General features: G+C 47.9%; 1 protein-coding gene across 2 annotated transcripts in view; it reads left to right on the top strand.

Annotated features, from left to right (window-relative positions):
* Positions 1–2508: 2508 nt before the first annotated feature.
* The window catches only part of L3MBTL1 (L3MBTL histone methyl-lysine binding protein 1), a 56221-nt gene continuing 45974 nt past the window's right edge, over positions 2509–12755 (top strand). For both annotated transcript variants that reach the window (XM_037916057.2, XM_027819576.3), the window contains exon 1: positions 2509–2610. The gene's annotated coding sequence lies outside the window, so the exon portion shown is untranslated. The remainder of the gene's footprint in view (positions 2611–12755) is intronic.

Raw genomic sequence — 12755 nt, 5'->3', positions numbered from 1 at the left:
CACCGGCCCTGTACCAAGCCCGTCCCTAGCAGAAACTCCAGGACCCCATCCATGATGATTCTGCAGCATGTGCGACTAAGCATGGTCGCCGCTATACTGAGGGCACAGTCAGGGCAGAGTGCGTGCGATGCTTGTCCGCGGCAATCCTTGCCGTTGAAAGGTCGGAGCTCTTTCCTCGCGGTGACAACTGGAGACCTCTTTCTTCCCCTTCCACCCAAGGCGGCTGTTGCTCAGTCGCGCACAGTCCGGGGAGTCAGCATGGGCATCGTTTTGAAACCAACAGAACTTCAGTGGTGACCTCACCGCCCTGGATGCAAATGTGACATCGGCTGCATTTCACACTTCGCTCAGAGGGGGAAATTCCCCCGTGTCCTATGCGCCTATCAACCAGTTAGGCAAGCTTTTTAAAAATGCTATGTTCCTTCTGGGGCCAGGGTTGCTGCCTGCTAGCACGGACTCCAGCAAGAAGCCAGCCAGGGCAGCGTTTGCTTTCCCACTCTGGACATTTATTCTTTTCAAAAGGTGGGGAGGGATTCTGGAAAGTTATCGCCACTTGCCAGCCAATCCAAGGGGCCAAACTTTGCTCTCAGATATGTCAGTCTAACCCCACTAGCTTCAGTGAGCTTTGCCTGGTGTATCTAAGAGCAGACCATGACCCCAGATACCTGATGTACAAAACACATACAGTCAATGTATGACTGTCAGTCACACTTAAAATGCAGATAAATAGTTATAAACCCAATCCCCTTTTTTAGTGGCTAACCTCTGCGGCTGGCGCTCACCACCCAGGCGTCTCTCACAAGCTCCTTGCAGCTTCCAAAGGGTTCTAGAAGAGTTAGAAATCCTGCTGTCCACTGCCAACAGATAAGTTAATATAATGGGGTTCACCAAGTGGTGGCTTGCTGGATACAGCTAGATCGGGGTAGGCAAACTACAGCCTGGGGGCTGCTTCCGGCCCTTCAGACATTTTAATCCGGCCCTCAAGCTCCTGCCAGGGAGCGGGATGTGGGGCTTGCCCTGCTTCATGCATGCTGTGGCTCTGTGCAGCTCCCGAAAACAGTGGCAGGTCCCCCTCTGGCTCCTATGCGTAGGGGCAGTCAGGGGGCTTCGCATGCTGCCCCCACCCCAAGTGCCATCCCCACAGCCCCCATTGGCTGGGAACCATGGCCAATGGGAGCTGCAGGGGCAGCGCCTGCAGACGGGGCAGAGCGCAGAGCCACCTGGCCGCACCTCTGCACAGGAGTCTGAGGGGGGACATGCCGCTGTTTCTGGGAGCTGCTTGAGGTAAATGCCACCTGGAACCTGCACCCCTGATCCCCTCCTGTGCCCCAACCCCCTTCCCTAGCCCTGATCCCCCTCTCACCCTCCGAACCCTTCGGTCCCAGCCCAGAGCACTCTCCTGCACCCCCAACCCCTCATCCCCACCCCCACCCCAGAGCCCACACCCCCCGCTGGAGCCATCACCCCCTCCTCTACCCCAACCCCCAATTTCATGAGCATTCAGGGCCCACCATACAATTTTCATACCTAGATGTGGCCCTCGGGCCAAAAAGTTTGCCCACCCCGATCTAGATGGTACTCTCCACTTTGCCATGGAAGAGCAATCCATGTGAGATAGCCCTCCCATGTCAATCAGAAACCAAATAGATTGGAGGTCAAAAATATAACTGGGTTAAAAAAAGAACTAGATACATTCAGGTAGGATAGGTCCATCAGCGTCTATTAGCCTAGGTGGTCAGGGATGCAACTTTATGCTCTGGGTGTCCCTAAACCTCTGACAGCCAGAAGCTGGGACTGGACAACAGGGGCTGGCTCAGTGGATAATTGCCCTGTTCTGTTCATTCCCTCTGAAACATCTATCTAGCACTGGCCACTGTCAGAAAACAGGACATCAGCCAGATGGGTGATTGGTCTGACCCAGTATCGTTGTTCTGATGGATCCAGAATGAGTTTGGGTGGGGTTATTTTAAATGCAGGCTACATAGGCTCCCTGGCTTTAAAAACCTGCACCTTTCAGGCAGCGTATTTTGACTCTCATGTCTCCTTGCTGCAAACTATCACCCTCAACAGCAGCACAAAATACACTGCTGACGATCACGGGGCAAACAGAGGCTAGGGTGCCTTTGATAAGAAACATGCACTTAAAAAAGGAAGAAGCGGGGCGGGGGGGGGGGGAGATGGAGCTGATACATTTATAATTCTAATTAATGAATGAGTTCTAAATTTAACCCTGATCTTTAAAAAAAAAAAACCCCAACCAAACAACAACCACCACCCATCAAAATATGGATGTGCAGAGGAGCAGCAGCCCCCCTGGCAGCGGAAACCCTGCAGCACAGCAGCCTCGGAGGGGTTAATCGCTGGTTTAATTATATATTTATATAAAGCGGGGATTGCAGCGTGGATAACACACGTCTCCCTCCCCCCAGCCCACCCCGCGCTCGCCCGCCCGCTCGCTCGCTCGCTGTATATTAAATATGCTTTGCTTGTCAATTTCTTAGCCAGTGCATTTCTGCAGGCAGGCGGCCCCGCCCCCCCGTGTGCGCAGGCGCGTAGCAGCCCCGGTTCCCGCAGGCTCAGCATTCAGTGACCACAGGCTGATTATTGTAGGTAAGGAATCAGATAAGAAAGTAATTTATAAACCTCTTTAAATCATCAAAATGCACCCCGGAAAGGGTCTGCGCCGTGCTCTGCCCACCTGTGCGCCCGGTTTGCATGCAACGCATTGCTTCGAAAATTGCACTTGCCTGCCTTTGCAACTAGCTCCCCTCACCAGCCTTTTGGTTTATTTTTTTTTGTACTGTATCTTTTGGGAACCAAATTCTCTAGATTTTTATTTTATTTTTCCTTCTGCAATGGGCAGAGCAATAGAACAAGTGAAGAGCGGAGGAAATCAGGAGGCAAAGGGGGGTTGGCAGGGACAATGCAAGTGCTTGCAACCTCGGGATGCTTTTTCTATTCCATGTTTAAACTGAGGGAAGGTTTCTTTTTTTAAACCCCCTTCCCTCCCCCCAAAATAGGCGAATGAGTTGAAGAGTTTGGAAGGAAGCGAGGCAGGAGGGAGAGGGAGAGAGGACAGGGGAAGGTTTGCGATGAGCTCCGAGGGGAGAAAATGGGTCATTTTTGCAAACTTTCTCCTTCGTGCAATTTCCACTCCGCAAATTAGAGGAATTTCTGTTTGTGCAAGAGAATGTTTTTTAAAAGAGAGAGGGAATTCCGCCATTTTGATGTTTAAAAAATATTAAAGGCTTTTCGGAATGAAGGGCTGATGGGCAACCCTGCTGCGAGCCCAAGAGCCGAGACGTGGGGGCAAATGCAAGCAAGGCTGAGAGTGGCAGGCTGAGCAACGGGGGAGGGGGCAAGGAATGACACCCCTCCTTTATTTATTTTTTGATGAAGATTCTTGAAGTGGAGATTCTCTAGGAACAACTCTGCAAATCAGGTGGCATGTGGCTGCATCCAGGCATTAGATAAGCAGCAGTATGTGTAGGTCCTTCAATAAGGGTCCCAAGGTTGTTTTTTGGGAGGGAGGTGTGTTACTATAATCTCTTTAAAGAGGTGGGAAAGGTCAGTTCTGGACAGGTAGACTTGGAATTTTTCTTCCCTGTTGTTACAGAGGATTCATAACATTTTTGGTGTGTCCTGTCCCCCCCCAACTTGGTATTTTATCTAAGTGCCGTTAATATGGAGGGACAGGTTCAGTGTGTAAAAAGATTGTTGCACTTGCTCACATTTTGATTCTCAGCGGCTGGCAGGAGAGGGGCGGGGTGAAAGGCTGGTGTGCTAGCATCCTTGGAAATGCTGTGCCTGGCAGGCTATATATCTGTGAAAGGCAAAGGGGGAAATATGTCTGTGTTCTGTACTGAGGATACCGGTGGGTTAGGCACTTGCTGTGAATAAAAGGAGAGCCCTTCCTTCTGAAGGAGTGAGCCTAGCTTAGAACAAGAGTCAGAGATGTGCTTCACACTGGATCACACAACTATTATTATAAAATATCAGACATGGAGCCCCTAGCAAATCAGAAGGTGGAGTAAAGAGCTTGCTTTGGACCATTTTATGATTGACATTTATGTGTAATAAAGGCATTTTTTCCCGCACAAACCATTACACCAAGCATGGGGGGGATATGATACAAGTGCATTAAAAAAAAAAAGCATATGTCAGGGTGTATTGTTTGTTATGGGAGTGCTCCTGCATCGTTTCCTCCTGTGGTTATATGGGGAATGTAAGTCTGCCAGGTATCCAAACTGTTCCTCACAGTGACTCCTGCTGGGAGAGGCTGGGGGGGTCGGTGAAATTGTGGGCTCCTTGCTTCTCCCCCATTCCCTGTGGTGACTTCTGTTGTGGGTGTTTTGGACCACAGGAGCAGACAGTCAGTAGATGCTCCTGCCTTATTCGAAATAGTGACTCCTGCGGGAAGACGCTGGAACTGGAGAACCAATACACCTGCATTGTTCCCTTCCGTCATTGCTGCTGGGAGAGGCCAGGACGGGAGCGTCCCTGTATCCTGTGCCCTTGTAGAGATTCCTCGGGGATGTGCTGAGGCTGGAGTGGCCAAAGAGTCCGTCCAGTGCTGCTGTATAGCTTTGCAATTTTCCTCTTTACGGGGGGTTTTCAAGTCTTGTGTGAAACCCCACTGTACGGTGCTTGAACGCTGTGTCACTGCCCAGCCCGAGTGACACAACGAGTGCCACGCGGAATCCAGGAAACCCGTTCAGCCTTCAGCTTCCACGTAGTGACTACGAAGGCATGGCCCAGGCTGCAGGAAGAGGGGCTGTGATTTTAGGGCAGAATTTGGATTTATTTCTCAGCTGTTTAATAGAAAAATTATGGGTGACCCCAGGAAAATGTGAACATTTTTTGGAATATTTGTGGACAGTGTTTCCCATCCTCTTTGATGCATCTACCCAGGGAGTAGGTGTATGTTTTAATTCCATGTTAAAGTCAGTGGAATGTACAAAATACCCTGCAGAATGACTGTCACCTGTGCTGTGTGCTACAGCGCCTCCTGCTGGCAGAGGCTGGAGCTGGAGTAGCTGTGAGCTTACCCACAATGCTCCTGCCCTGCTCCATACAGCAACCCCTGCTAGGAGATGCTGGAACTGCATTAGTGGTGAGCTTCCCTACAACCAGCTCTCTTAGACCAGTCCCTAAAGTGACTTATTGCAAGTGGATGAGCTTGTTGTCAGAAAAACACCTGAGCCAAACCCCATCTGTGTCCTGCAGCCTGCACTGGGATTTTAGAATTCCCCCAAACAGTGAGCACCTTGGCAGAGGTGAGATCAATTAAAAAATAAAAAGCAGAGTTGTTGATGTTAATAAGAAGCTGGGGTGCACCCCCATAGGACATCCCAGATCAGTCGGCTGATGGGTGACCCACTGGAATATTACATCAGTTACACTAGAAACTTAACCTACAGTTTGCACAGCTCATGAGTATGTAGAAGTAACCCGTGCTAGCTCAGCATGGCGCTCTGTCCCTGTTACTGACTGACCCACATTGAGTCTGCTACAGCTAGCATAGCCGGGTCTTTTAGCTCAGACGGTACAGAAGTTTGTATCTATAGAGCTACAAGTCTGAGTTCAAGCCATGATGCCAAAGTCCCATCCAGAGGTGTCGTGCTAAATTAGTCCACAGGGTAAGAAATGTTTCTGACCCAGAATTTACTGGTTTTGTTTGTTTTGTTATGTTCATGCATTTGTTTTGTTAGGTGGCACTTCTGAAGCTAATGCTGAAGGTAGCCGTCTTTCTGCCTGTCTGTCTCCCACAGGGTCCTGTCCTCTGGCACCCATTAGATAAATTAAAATATACAATGCAAATCACAATCCAGTACAATAAAGGACTTCGTGTCCCACTTTGAGATGTAAATATAATGAGGATGACAGAAATAAACCCAACGCACTCCAGCCCTCCCCTTCCCTAAAAGCCTGGGAAAAACAGAGGGGGTTTGGTGGGAGCCCCAAGATTAGCAAATCCATGTCTGATCCAAAGAGGGAGTAAATTCCACACTTGTGAAACACAGGGCCAGATTTGATAAGGCAGAGAGAAGCCAGAGATCCACCTGCACTTGCATGATTACACGTGACCATGCAATTACTGCCATTGGGCATCTGCGTGTGGAAAGGGGTGTCTCAAGGTCTAAGCTGCCAGCTCGTATACGAAGCTTCAGGATCTGCAACTGCTTGTGCATTTTTGTGAGTGGACCCTGTTCTTCAGCAATCTGGCCATGGCACTGCAGAAAACAGTGGAAGTTATAGTGGACCAACAACTAACCTGCTCTATCTCATCAATTGTGTGTTGCCAATCCTGGCAATTTTATCATGAATATTACGCTGTTTGGTTCTTTTCATAAAGCCCCAGCTTCTGGAGGCAACTGATTATGTGAGAATCTCAGCTTCCATTTAAAACAATGGAGGGTTCCAGCCCTCATGGTTGTGGAGTAAAATGTCACCAAAGAGCATCCTAAAGCCTCAGGAAGCAGGAGGCAAATGAAAAGAAACCTCATCATTTTTAAGCCAATCTCATCATTTTTGGGGGCCAGATTCTTGATTTATTTTTTTTTTGAAAGCGTGGGGTTGGCAATAGCCGTGTGGGACCAGGCAGCCTGTGCCTTCAAGGGCGAGGAGACCTGGGGCTAGCCAGCCCTGTTCAATCATCCATAATTAGCTGCCTCCTGGCCTAAGGGGGCAGGACGAACTGGGGGTAGGTGGCAGCCAGATAAACACCTGGGCCTCACCAGAGGGCAGAGAGGTTAGCTGGAGGAACCCCAGGGAGCAAGGTGGGTGCCTGGGGCATGCCCAGAAGCAGGGCCTGGAAGACGCAGAGGAAGTGGATGACGGAAGTAGCCTGGAGGGGGGCAGCACTCTGTCCCAGGGCAGCGAGGCATAAAGGGAGCCCAGAGGGCTGAACAGGACTCTCGTTATGCTGGAAGGGATTACGTTTTAGCTGGGGCTAAGCCATGTCACCAGCTCCCACCTGTATGGAGGAGGTTGAGGGGGCCCACCTAGGAGGAGGAAATTAGGGTAAGGTGTACCTGCAGTGTCCCACTTGGCCAGCAGGGGGCACAATGGATGCAGGCATGCCTGTGACACTGGGGTAGCTATACAAAGAGTTCACACTTTCTGCAGAGCTTTATTCCTGATGATTGACTATTAAAGCCGATTGGAAATTAATTTTTGGTCTCAGGCTGGGTCATAAGTAGCATCTCTCCTCAGCAAAGTGCCTGCTTCTAGCACCTCCCCAAAACACGAAAGCTCATGCTCAAATAAATTGGTTAGTCTCTAAGGTGCCACAAGTACTCCTTTTCTTTTTGCGAATACAGACTAACACGGCTGTTACTCTGAAATCTGTACCTGCTGTTATCCTAGGTGGGCTATTTCTATGCGTCCTCCCCAAGGCTCTAAGCAACAAGACATTTCAAGGATATTTGTACATTGCAAGTTTCCCCCGGACTTCACTGTGGCTGGGGGTGTGTGAATTATGAGAGAATTTGGGCCAGTCCGTGTATCAACAATACAGATGTTTACTGGGAGAACCCTGCAACTAACTATGGCCCAAGGCGCTGGAGTAGCTAATGCTCAGTGGAAAATTAATTTCAGCTTTTTTTTTTTTAAATGAAAAGTGGAAACCTTTGGGGGTGAAAACTTTCATGGACATTTCCCCCCCTATCTTTCACTCACTCTCATGGTGACATCAGGCCCAACGCTGGTTCCTTAGCAAGTTTCCTCATTTCACCAACCATATTTTCTTGGTCTCTTGAGTGGTCAAGATAGGAGTATCTGCAGCTTACATTAGGCCAGTGGTTTAAGAGGTGTAGTGTTAATTGTTATTCTGGTGGTCCTTGCTGGTTTGGCTTTCTGTTTGTCTGTCAGATTGTCTGTGCTTTTCCACAACGTTTGGAGGACAAACAGTACAAATTGGGGGAGCTCTACTCTGCCTGGGGGTTATGTGGGTCAGCAAATCCACGGCTGACCCGAGGGGAGAGCAAATGCCACCTATGTGATCTGAAGAGCCGGATTTCATGTACTCACTGCATGAGCTGTATATAGGATCATCAGAAACAAAGAATCCATGTTCTGTGGGAAGCTTTAGCGATGATGTGGACAGTTTAAAAACAAAAACAAAAGACCTTCCATTTTCTGTGCATCTTCTAGTGCAAAGCTCAGAGAAATACAGTGCTAAATAATAGCCTACACCAGTGGTTCTCAAACTGCCGCTTGTTCAGGGAAAGCCCCTGGTGGGCCGAGCCGGTTTGTTTACCTGCAGCGTCCGCAGGTTCGGCCGATCGCGGCTCCCACTAGCTGTGGTTCGCCGCTCCAGGCCAATGGGGGCTGTGGGAAGCAGCACGGGCCAAGGGACATGCTGGCCGCCCTTCCCGCAGCCCCCATTGGCCTGGAGCGGTGAACCGTGGCCAGTGGGAGCCGCGACTGGCCAAACCTGCGGATGTGGCAGGTAAACCGGCCCGCCAGGGGCTTTCCCTGAACAAGCGGTGGCTCTAGTTTGAGAAGCACTGGCCTATACTATGCCACATCCCCTCAGCTCAATGAGCTTAGTAACAACAACGCGTCAAGGTTAATGGTTCTGAATCAAAGTGGACCTTCTATAATAATCAAGGGTTTAGAGCCCAATCTTGCACCCATTTAAGTTATGTTTTGCCACTGGCTTCAGTGAAAGCAGGATTCCCCCCTGCAATCCCTCCAATCCAGCCACCCACAAGTAGTTCCTTTGGAGTCACTAGCCCTGACTAATACCCATGATGGGTTCCCTAAAGGCCTGATTGCACAGCTGCTCGCAGGAACAGACCGTCCTGTTGGCTTCATACCATGCAGAGTATTGGAGTAACAGCAGTGAGCATTATACTCAAGTAAGTGTTTTGGGGGGAATGGGTCACTTGCTTTCCTCTGTAAGCCTCTTGCTGTTCCCACTTGCCCTGCCACCTTCCTCAGAATGCCACTTTCCACCTGAAACAAACAAACAGACATCTGCCATGAGAAATTTGTTCGTTTTTGAGATTAAAAGTCACGGTCCCTATGAAAATCATGTATTTGTAAACAATACCTTGACCAATGGCGCTAATAATTCCAGTCCTTATGTTATTAAATGGGGAAGAATTTTGAAATCCTAATTCATTTGTAATTGTTTGTTTACTTCCTGCATTTATTTCAGTTTAGAGAGTAAAACTCAAGAAAGTCACTTTCGCATTTGTTTAGAGCAGGGATTCTCAAACTGGGGCTCAGGACCCCTCAGGGAGTTGTGAAGTTATTACATGGTGGGTTGCGAGCTGACAGCCTCCACCCCAAACCCCGCTTTGCATCCAGCATTTATAATGGTGTTAAATATATAAACAAGTGTTTTTAATTTATAAGGGGGGGTCGCACTCAAAGGCTTGCTATGTGAAAGGGGTCACCAGTACAATAGTTTGAGAACCACTGGTTTAGAGTCATTTCCACTTTTGCAGGTACTTCCTGCTGCCGGGTTAGCACTGCAGGGGGCTGAGTGCGTGTAATTGAAAACAACTGGCTTCAGTGGGCTATTTTAAAGGTGATTTGGAGAAATGCCCGTTGGTCTGAGGCTCTAGAAAAGTTTATTTAAATTGTTACCCAAATGTAAGTCAGTTGGGGACCGTGAATTCGAGATGGAGATGGGAGAGCTCTTTTGGTTTTGGAAACATCTTCTGGCTGATTTGGAGGCATGTTTTATCTAATATGGCTTGGTTTAGACACATGCAGTGTGAAATCCTGGCTCTGCTGAAGCCAGTGAGGCCTGTCAAACACCTGTTAGGGATGATCTAGATCAGTGCTACTCAAAGTGGTGGTCCGCGGACCAGTGCCGGTCTGCAAGCCATCAGCTGCTGGTCTGCGCGCACATTGGGGAAAAAAATTGCTGGGCCCCCCACATCAGATAGCTTGAGAAGCACTGCTCTAGAAAATACTTAGTCCTGCCATGACTGCAGGGGACTGAACTAGATGACCTCTCGAGGTCCCTTCCAGTCCTATGATTCTGTGATTTCAGCCCCAATGTGGGTGCTTCAGTTATTCTTGGGTGGAGGGGAAAAATTGTGTGGATTATTATAGACCTATTTGCTATGAAACGCTGAACAAAACCAACTCTGCCAAGTGCACGCTTAGTCCTTGAACCAGCAAGTGACTTGTAGGTGTCCAACTTTAAGCATGAGTCACCCCATTGAAATAATTTTTAAAGTGGTCTTGTCGACCCCAAGTGTTCAAAAATCATGATTCAGGCCCCCCTCCCTCCCATCATGAGATTATTAAAAAAAAGAAAAAAAAAAAGCTGGGTTCTTTATATTTGCCTTTCAGGTTCTGAGTGTTTAGGAGTCACATTTTCTCTACAACCATGAGGCCAGAAACTCCCTTTAAATAAAAGAGCTGAGACCCTCACGGAGTCACCTGGCTCCAGGAGCCGGGTCTCTAAGAAAATCCCCAAGTAGTGTGAGACTTGCAATAAAATCACAAGAGTTGGCAACACTGTGTGAGGCAGGTATTTAAATACCTTGCTGAAGCGGGGCCTCAGCTGATGAATTTGGATGGTCACCCACTGCACATCAGTGCTAATATTAGCTTTCATGTCCTATAAGTAAGTTTCTAGCTCCACTTGACGCAGGTATGAAAATGCAAATTGACAGCTAAGGTGGAGAGTTGTCCCGGCGATCACTTGCAGCCCTGGCATAACCTCCTGTCCATTTCCAGTAGCGACCACAAATCCTCCCTTCTCATATGATACAGTTGGATCCAAGTACCATTTCTCACTGGTCTCATAACAGCTCTACCGTCCACCCTTCCAGGCCATTTGTGACAGAACGCACCATTTATACAGCACCAAAACACACTCAGCCTGAGCAACCTGTCTGCTTTCCATGCATTGGAAACAGGCCTGAGATGTACCTTTACCCTCATGGCCCACATGGTGATGTGGGTGTGGAGAACTCATTTGCAGTCAAATGAGTGAAATGAAGAGATGCGGCTAATGATAAGGCTACATTGCTAGGACTTTAGCAAGCATTCAGAAATCAGGAGACATTTAAAAATAAGTAAATACAGGGGATTTTGAGTCTTTAGGGTCCATGATTTTCCGGCTTTTCTCCACCACAGTTGGAAACTTTTCTTTTGAAATGAAAGCTGAGATTGTCGTACAGTACAACCTCAGCGTTATGAACACCTCGGGAGTGGAGGTTGTTTGTATCTCTTAACAAAATGTTGTGGTTGTTCAGTTTGCAACTGAACATTGACTTAATACAGCTTTGAAGCTTTACTATGCAGAAGAAAAACGCTGCTTTCCCTTGATTTTTTTAGTAGTTTATGTTTAACACAGCACTGTATGGTGTTTGCTTTTTTTTTGGTTTTTGCTGCTGCCTGACTGCCTGCTTTCGGTTCCAAATGAGGTGTGTGGTTAATAACTGGTCAGTTCATAACTCTGAGGTTCTGTTGTATATTCACGTGACTCCATTAGCTGGGGAGTTACAAAAACCAGCAATTATTGTTCGTCTTGTGGTAAAATTGTGAGAGTTGGCAACACTGAACCCCAGTTTTACAAATTTGGCTGTAATGACCCTCTCTTAGGTGTGAAGTGGCTATGTCTCCCAGCCTATCCTGTCCTGTCCTGCTGGATTTTACACCCCACCCCCCCAAATCTAGGAAGGTGTTGAGTGTCACCTGAACTTTTTGTAATCTCAAGATTTAGCTGCACGTTTTCTGTAGATCTGTGTCCCTGTTAGGTGAGTGGTGCGCGGGGAGGGGGCGGGGGGCGGTGGCGGGGGGGGGCAGGGGAAGGTGACCGTTGGGATGGTTGTTTGCAGAACTTTCACTCCACATGTCCTGACTTTCATATCTTTTATTTATAACTTCGCTGTCGTAACAGGAAGCACAATGGACTGTTTCGACTTGAACTCTATTTTAATGATTTTTTGGGGGAAATAAAATCTAAATCTAAATTTATTATTAGGTGTTTAAAAGGGAAAAATATTAACTAGGAGAGTTCCTAATCAAAATGAGTACTGTTGGTTGAGGGCGAAATACAACCCCTGCAGTGGGCTAGCCAATGTCCATGCATCGCTTCAGTCCCACTGCAGCCCGTCAGGGTTTTGTAAGATATTTCTTATGATAATATTACTTTTTTTTTAAAATTGATTTTGTATGTACATGCTGGCCCTCTGCACCAGGGTGAGGTGAGTTGCACTCCTCCAGCCTGCGTATCTCTCAGCTTGGATACTGAAACTAGACTGGTCTATTTTGCTTTCTGTTTGTAGTCCTTTTCCCTTGGACTTCTCCTGCACTAGCATAAGATGTTGTTGTGGTTTGGTGACGTGACTCTCCTTCTGGGCAATTGTTTCAATAATAGTAATAAAGAAATCTCATACCTTTCACAACCATTAAAAATAGTGGACCTGGATTAGTAAAACCCATTTCATTCACAAAACCTAAGTAGCTGATCTGGGGACAGATTCACAAAGTTGCCTGATGACGCAGATAGGTGCCTAGTGGGGTTTACAAAAGCACCTAAGCAGGTAGGTGCCTAACTCCCATTGACATTCAATGGGAGTTGGGTGCCTACCTCACTTAGGAGTTTTTGTAAAATCTGGCCCCTGATGCTTGATAGTGTCCATTAAATATTTCCCCCAGGAGCATCTTTAGAGTCTTTATCTTCCATTGGGTGGGGACTGTATGTTTTGATCCAGGAACTGAGCTGCATCCTTGTAGCTGGATATTCTCCTTCCTCACTCCTAGAGCAAATCTTCAGT

The sequence above is a fragment of the Chelonia mydas genome, chromosome 13, assembly GCF_015237465.2.
Source record: "Chelonia mydas isolate rCheMyd1 chromosome 13, rCheMyd1.pri.v2, whole genome shotgun sequence".
In the NCBI taxonomy this organism is placed as follows: domain Eukaryota; kingdom Metazoa; phylum Chordata; order Testudines; family Cheloniidae; genus Chelonia; species Chelonia mydas.
This window is presented reverse-complemented; position numbering and strand designations above follow the sequence as displayed.